Source organism: Mytilus californianus, unplaced genomic scaffold (genome assembly GCF_021869535.1).
Source record: "Mytilus californianus isolate M0D057914Y unplaced genomic scaffold, xbMytCali1.0.p SCAF_24, whole genome shotgun sequence".
NCBI classification, from domain to species: Eukaryota; Metazoa; Mollusca; class Bivalvia; order Mytilida; family Mytilidae; genus Mytilus; species Mytilus californianus.
In genome coordinates this window covers 1,043,610-1,052,938 of record NW_026262673.1, presented here as the reverse complement: position 1 = coordinate 1,052,938, position 9,329 = coordinate 1,043,610, and positions in this window count along the sequence as shown.

Sequence of the window (9,329 nt, the reverse complement as noted above, 5' to 3'; positions counted from 1 at the left end):
ATGAACTATTTGCCACTGAACATTAAGCAATTAACAATAAATGCAGTTGGTGACTTCCTCGAACGCATCGATCTATCGCATAAAACTCGAAACAAAGAATACCACAGTTAAGTTTGTCTTTCATCTTGACTTATACATCTAGAAATTGACCGTGATGGTCGATTTCAAACAAAACTTGACATAAAAAAAGATGATTCCAACTACCTTATTTTTAATTTCTATGCCACAGTATCCCAGCAGCTCTCGTGTATAGCTTCCATTTGATACGATATTTCAGAGCGTGTATGTCCTATCATGAATTCTTTGATAGATTTATTGCTGTTTATTAACGTCCAGTAGCAAACGTTTCATGCATGTTCAGGACGAGACAAATAAAAAATGAATACCGTGAATAGTTAGGTCCTACAATAGGGGGTTGACCGGGATGACGCTGAAAATTTGGAATGTCAATTGAAAATGTTGGTATATGGAAAAAGGGACAGAAATCAAGCCTTGCAACTAGATTATTAAACTAAAGCAATCTTGAATTCTATACAATAAAAAAAGTGAAACAGTTTCACCCGAACATCATATGTAGAGACGCTAATAAATTTTTAAAATTTCCAAAAAACGACTCAAAGGCATGCCTAAAATGAAAATAGTAATTATAGATATGAACTGGCACAACTTTAAAATTCCAAAATGACGTCAGTTAAGATGTTACAACAACTGCGTGTAAATATATATATATATGAATCGACGATTTGCCGATGGGAAATATGATATCGTGACAAAAAATCTAAAAATCTTTCATATATGTACATTGTCGGAAAATATAAAATGTATTTGTACTCGCTGCGAAACAGGAGAAAAGCTCGGAGAGCCTCGCTTTTCGTCCTGTTTCTAAAGCTCGTACACATACATCTTATATTTTCCGACAATATACATACATTGTATATAATATATGTTATGCTTTAAATCTGTTATATACACCACTTGTATACACCGGTGAATGTCATACATTTAGGTGTTTTTTTTAGGTACATATATATTCTGAATGACGGATTGATTTAATAGTCTTTTGGTTTTTTAAAAATGATGAACTTCATATTCAGTTTTGTAATTCATGTATTTTAAATGATTTAGTTATAATTGTTATTTTTAGATTGACACTTTAACAAAGAAGTCATCTAAATGAAAAGGCAACTGGTAAAAGTGCAAGAAACACAAATTAATGTTGAAAAGAAAGTGGATATTATGATTCAAATACTACAATCAAAAAGAAATGAACGAAAAAAGGGAAGCCAAAAGATTAACGTTCCTGCACAAATTGCAGTAAGTAATTATTCATTGTTCAACTTTTAATTAACCTTTTCAAAATATTGCATATTGTACATGTAGTAGGGGATAGTTTATACAATTTTCATTTTTATGTATTGTATCATAACAATATTCACTAAGTTTGCGAACCTAAAAATTCAATACTTAGCAAAATGTCATTTATTTCCTTTTTTCACGGATTACAATTTTTTTTTCGGACTATGTACAAAGAAGTAATTGTGGTCGGCACAAGATTCGAATACATATTGCACACTTACATTTTGTGTTTTAATTGTATAAATATTGCAAATTTTACACACTTTGATTAGATGTTGTCGTGTTTTAATTAGAACGTAATGAAGTCGTGAAATTAAGAATGTACATGTATATATATTTTATGTTTGCGACTTTCTACACATATAATTATATAACTTCGATCAGTTCTCACTTGTTCTTGATGCATGCAATTTAAATGCTTAAGAGCGTATCTTTTTCCTTTCAGCAACCAAGAAGGGATGGTTATCAGCAGGGTATTACTGAAAAGGATTTCTTCTGGAGAATAAAGAACGAAACTGGCAGTACCTTAAAGTATGTATATGAAATTAAATGATTTAAAAGTTTCCTTGGAAATTGAAAAAATCTCATGGTTTGTTATTCAAACCAATGTAATTTAATATGTAATGTATGTCCACATTCATCATTAAACGATACGGTTTTAGGAAAAATGCTCGATTTACTTGTGATTTACGACACAGATTTAATTTTGATCATATATCTACTTTGAATCATTAATTATAAAATTCTACTTATTCGAGTATAAATCTTAATTTTGTACACAGCTTTTGGGTCAATTTAAGTGAAAAGTTTGCAGGATATATATGTGTATTTGGTAATCATAGTTCTATTCAGATTCAAACAACATTTTAGCACAAATTGATAATTTTACCGACATTTGTTACACTCTTATTTAAGGAAGCTTTGATTTACAGTAAGATTATTTTTCAAATTACTTTTTTTTACACACCTGTATCTTACCTTTTTATTTCGAAACATGACGTTCCAAATTACCATTGAATTCACTTCATATGATTTCGGACCAAGTGTTGAAATGAGTAATCCCATTACCATGGGCCTGTTTTTCGAAAGTATCTTATGACTAAGACATGTCTTATGATGGTCTTAGGACATGTCATAGTCGTAAGATATGTTTTCGTAAGTGTCCCAAGTTACGATATATCATAACTTTTGTCGTAAACTTAAGACACTAGCTCGCGACATGACTTATGATGGTCTTATGATTATCAACTAGAATTCTAATTACTTTTCATGTATAATTTCATGTACAGTGTACATTACAATAAAAATAATAGTTGTGTTGCTCAGTCGGCAAAATATTTAGATTTATTCTTCTCCATTTTGCATTCAAACTTTTTGAATCTCCTGCGACGTAAAATTTGGACTCCCTTTCTTACTCATGATTTTGAAAAATAAATATACATATTATTTCTTTCATTATATATTACTTTATTTACGCATTTGCACGGGCATATAAGCAGACACTTTCAGTAATATTTTGAAACGCCATATAATTTCCATATTATAAATAAGTTTTATGTTAATGGATCACATACTAGCAAATGCATACTATCATATAACTTTAATAGATCTATTTTGATTTCGATCATATCACATCAAAACATTCTACCATGGACTAACCAAGTGACACTGTTTAGTCTCAAATGGAGACAAGCAATTGTATGTTAAAAAAATATTTCTTTTAAATTTCTAGAAGGGATAAAGACAAATTTTGAATCGTTCAAAGCAAAGAAACGAAGAGACGAAACTGGTAAACAAGAAGAACATAACAAGAAAATGGCTGTGTACAGCAAGATGAGAAGAGTAAGAACTGATTTTTTTTATTATGGTGAACAATTTAGATATACCATAAGAAGCGGATTTAGACGGGAGTTTTATTTAATATTATTTACTTATATCACTCTAAACAGGGAACCCCCTTTTAACTTCATTTTCTTTGCTTTTCACTAAATTCCTTTTGTGACGCTACAATAAAAAAAGGAAAAAGGTGACAGTATCTAACGACGTCACATATATATATATTAATTACACCTTATATAAGAATGCCGGATTTTGATTGGTTGTTAGCCAGTGTATTTTTCGCATATTCTAACATTTGTTCATCATTTCAAACGAATTTGCCTGTTTTTCACCTCTGCCGGTGAATTTGCCTCAAATTCCCCTCTTTGCCGTGGTATTTGCCATTTTGGATATTCCTTTTTTACCCTCGCGAGCCAGTCCCGCCAAAATTATTCGGAACCTTTCTCACTTTATCCCGACAACATGGTTAAGCACTATTGATTGAGTTAAACCGAAAACTGTCAGAAATATACATATAATGAGGGAACAAAATGTCTATTCAAATGAACGATATAATGATGGAATAACAATGACGTTTGCACATATAGATACCATGACGTTACAAAAAGACAGGACTTACGCGTATAAGTACATGTATAATTCCCGCGGTACTACGATTTCCCTTCACATGTACAGACAGTTTCAATTAAAATCTATTCGGTGTGATTAAACAGATATATCATGTTATGGAGGGGTATTTGCGAAAAATACCAGTCTTGGGACCAAATTTCCCTCGCCTAGCGGCTTGGGAAATTTCACGGTCCCTTGACTGGTATTTTTCGCAAATACCCCTCCATAACATGATATATCTGTTCAATACCTCATTTTGCAGATCAGTGAAAAAGTTTGTCTACGTAACGTCTAAAAATCAAAATAGAAACAGAATCCAACACCGAATCTCGTGCAATATAATATTTCTCCACTCTCGACAATTGAATTTTCAATACTCAAAAAGATCGGCAGGCCTTCACTTGATGTAGCGGTAGAATTTCTCTCTCCCTCTCTCGCCGGCCGGGCTTTTCAAGAGAGAGAGAGAAATTAAATGCTAGGAATTGAGTGTTCTGTTGGATTATATTATATTCATAAATAATATACAGCATGCTTTCTGTCACAGTAATCACTAGTATTGTTTTTACAGACTGCTTTTTGCTGAGGTTATAATAATAATAATAATAAAAATAATAATAATAATAATATCTTTATTGAAAGAGAGTTATTACGGCATATATGAAATCTATTTGTATGTATTCAAAATGAAATTCAAGGAATTTTGATTTGAGCTTAATTCTCCTTTTTTAAGAAATTAAACAACAGAAAAAGGCCCTAAAAGTAAAAGTCCAGTATACCAGAGGAACAAAAAGAAAAGGGCTCGAAAAGCCTTGTGGTGCAGAACATGACTTATGAACAAACAGATTCAAATTAGTAAAAAAAAACTAGGCCAAAAACATGATGGTCAACTAACCAAGAGAAGCAGACGGCAGCACCATAAACGAAAGGTTGGGGCAATTTCCTCAAGGATAAAACCTGAAGCCGTGCCAGGACATGAATGGGTGTTTAAATAGTTTTAAAATAATGTCAATGATTAAACGTTATTCGTTTTAAGTATGCAAGTTTTACCGACCAAAGTAAATGCTACATGTAATTGTTAATAATTTTTAGACAAGTATTTGTCCCAAACTAAAAAAAACAAAAAATCTGATATCTCGTTCTATTCTTATATTAACATATTTCAGTCATCACGAAATCAAATAGATGCGAACAGAAAGAGAAAAAATACATCTTCATGTCGGATGTCAACATACCGTCTTCAACAACAACAAGCGGTTCGAAGGAGAACGTTTTTGATAAAAAATAGTAAAGAAAAGTGCTTCTTGAAACAACAGTATTGTCGTAATGGGCAAAACTATTTAAAAATAACACGAACAATGTACATTTCATTGGCAAAACAAAATATAATAACTTTTTTGATTTGTAACCTAGCATCACGGAAAATAAATGTTAAAAAAATATTTTTTTATAGAATCTTAGAATTTTAGATGGAAAATCTTGTTTTTTTTTAAATATGGAAGTGATACCAAGAAAATAAGCAGTGTATTATTTGCACATAGTAGTAAAAAAAAAGAAGACAAAATGGTAATTCTTCGAAATACAAAATGTAGTAAGAAACTTGGTATATATTAAATTTCAATGTTTTAAATATTTCTTTTGTGCGTAATTATACAATATAAACAAGAAAAAGCTAGATAGCAGTAAATTTTATCTGGTACCCTGATGTAAGCAATCATACAATGCATGTATACAACAGTTGGTTTTACATTTAAAATCCTTGTTTTAGTGGTGAAGCTCTTCATTGTGTATTTTTTATATTATATTGATGTCCACGCGAGCATAATCAAATATATATTTTGAAATTAATTGCACTGATAAAACATATAGACATGTAACTGGGATCTGATATGTGAATCTTTTTTTTCCAATTAATTAAAAACAGTAAGCAATGAAAGGGAAACAACTCTTGTTAAAATAAGAATTTTTTTCGTATCTTTAAAAATTGAAGAAATTTGTTGTTTTTATTTTTAGCTTAAAGGTCTACACGTTTCTAGTTATTAATATTTTTATAAAAAATTAGTATTAAGATCTTGAATTTTTTATTTTAATAAGAAAGGGGTTGTATATAATTGGGTGCTTGTTAAACCCTCCAAATTACGTTGGATTTTATTATTCAGCTCGAATCTTTGTATTCAAAGGGAAATAACTCTTTCTATTAAAATAATTAGGTAAGACAATCGAAACAACCACAACAAAAAGGATTCTGCAAATATGTTACTGCTTATTATATTTAAATACTCAGTCCTTTTACATCATGAAGTTAATATGTTTTTGTTCCTTAAAAACAGCTTTAGCAAAAACAAACAAAAATGCACAAAATTAGAGTTTTATAATTTTGTTATGTATGTAGATTTTTTTTTTAATTATTATAGAACGGAATGTTAGTACTTTAATTTGTCATGTATTTGTAAATTGAAAATAATGAATAAATTTAGCTAAGATTCTAGATAATTGTTTTTTTTTTTATTCAGGATTTCGCCATAGTCTAGATCTCCATTACGGGCAGCTTTTTTTTATGAATTTCCAGTTGCTCCTCTCACTGTAATATCTTGTATTTTGAGGCAATCATGAGTGTTTAATTCGAATTATGGGTTGTGGCAACTTAGGGTGTACAATTATGGCTTTGTTTGTTATACTGAAGTATATTTGTATAAACAAATATATCTTGCATTATAATAGGGTTCGATTGTAAGAACTGTTACTGGTCATATGTGGATGAAAGCTGCAAATATATACTGTTTTCTGTCGTGAATTTGCAGGTCAATTGGCATATATTTGGTGCACCAAACACGGAGATTACAAAGATTTTCGATAGTAAATGGAGTCAAAATGAGTTTAAATTTGAAGTAAATCAAGTTATTTCACACATTAAATCTTTAAACTTGATGTTGAATTTGATTTCAATTTGCATTAAATGAAAGTTTATCGTTGTATTAAATTTGTAACTCGATGTTGAATCAGATTTTAAACCACAGTAAACGGCTTACTGTTTGGAATATTATTGACTTTAATTTGTAGTAAATCATGTTTTACAGATTTTCTCTACATTAAATTTGATGTTGTATGTATATTAAACTTTGTTAAATTCGAAAATTACTGGACAGTAAATCAGGTGTCAATTCATGAACTTACTGCATCCAGTAAACTATTTGTAAACTACTATTAAACATTGCGTTTACTTGAACTATAAACTACCAGAAAAAAAATAAACTCGGAAATTACGACTGATTTTCAAGTAGTTTATTGATACCTTAAATTAATACTTTCATGCAGTGAATGTTGTGAACACTGCATATAATGTTGTGACCACTGCATATAATAGTGTGACCACTGCATATAATGGTGTGACCACTGCATATAATGGTTTGACGACTGCCTATAATGCTGATCATCAACATAAGGCAGTCATGGTGTTCCATAACAACTCATTCAAAGATTTTAGCTGCAGTTAAAACTGATTGTTACATTTCATGAACTTTAATGATTGGTGATAAACATAATGGTCCTTGGTCTGCCTTTATACTATCTCTTATTTCCTCTAATGCCTTGGTGGATCTTTTCTTTAATACAAGCATTTCCTCCATTATTTTTATTTTCTTCACTCTATAAAGTTCCACTTTCTGCAATTTCATTTCCTCCAACATGAAGTAATGGTCTTCAGCTTGCGAATTACTGTAACCTATTTTTCAGAAAACAATTATACATGCACTACAATAATAAATAAAAGTCCAATGGAAAGACTAAACTCATGAATATACAATATTGATTCATTAATAATTTTAAAAGTTTAATTCTATATCCAAAACCTCTTTCAATTACTGTATGCTATAATAACCTAAAATATATTTTTAGTATCTTGTACTATTGTGTTCTTGTAGAAAGGAAATCTTTAATAATCTTGTATCAATCTTTGGTGAACATGACGAAAGTTTAATAAAATTAGAGTAGCAGTTCAATTTTGGGACCTTTTTGAGGTTTTTTACGCCAGGACAATGTATGTAATGACAGGAGACTTTAAAATGAGGAAGGAAATTCCATGATTAAACAATACATGTTAAATGCTGGAAATATATATGAATTGATATAATGATTTTTTTAAATAACTTATTCTGTGTAAATGAAACATCTGCAAAATATAAACAATTATTCTGTTCAGTTACTTAGTAAACTCTAAATCAGTATGAATTCAAGATTACTGCTATTTTAATATAACAGCGAGTTCTACAATTATAACTTAATAATACATTATTTTTAACACTTGAATATATTCAAAAATCGATAACGGGATAATTAAATCTATCAAACAAGTAACCTTACTTAAACAAAATGTGTAATAGTTCTGTGAAAATGGACGTCGAATTAAACTCAAAAACGTATGATAACTAAAATTTAAAAAACATACAAGAATAACAAAGGCCAGAGGATCCTGACTTGGGACACGCGCTAAAATGGGGCGTGGTTAAACATGTTTTGTGAGATCTCAACTTTGCCCTTATACATATAGCCAATGTAGAACAAACAAACACACAGCAATACGCACAGTTATACTCAGTTTTAAAGAAGTCAGAATAGGTAACCTGTTTCTTAGCCTCGTACAAAATACAGGTGATATTTAAAGACACTAAACAGTTATTGTCTATGTATCATAAAATTGTAAGTAGACAATTTAACACCAAGGATATTCTTACAATTGTTCATGTGAACTCTATCTATGGCCTTGGCTTTATGTGAATCCCATATTTCACTTCTTTTCTCAAGAAAAAATTAATAGAAGTATCAAAAAGTGATATCAAAGTAACATAGTTTAAATACATACTTTAAATACATCTTCTTAAAGCAAACATTGCTTTTCTACCTTGTTCCGACAGTTTATGTTGTAACATAATATATTTGCAATTAAAATTTAAAAAGTAAACCAAGGTAGGTAAAATTGTCAACAACTTCAATTTCTTTATTATCATAATATCATTTTTCATCAGCATGAACTCTACCACCTTTTCTGATTACTACAATTTTAGTTGTATCAATATTGACACTCAATGACCACTTTGATATATATTCATATACTGAATCAAGCATATTTTGTAACCCTAAAACAGATTCTCAGAAAATAACCATATCATCAGCATATATAAGTAGGAATATTTTCAATTCTTTCGTCTCATATGGGATTATAACATTACTATTAATGAACGCCATTTCACAATCGTTAACATATAATGAGAAAAGTTTGGGAGATAACACCTCTCCCTGCATCAAGCCCAATTCATTGGTGAAGTAATCAGAATTAAAAACATCAACACATACACAAGTAGACTAATTCGTATACATAGATTTAATTACAGTTAGAAGTTTACCTCGGGTACCATTTTTTGACAACTTATACCATAGCATTAGCCTTTGAACAATATCAAATGCTTTAGTGTAATTAACAAAACAACAATAAAGACGTTTGTTTGCTGACAGAGACTAAACAATTACAGAAA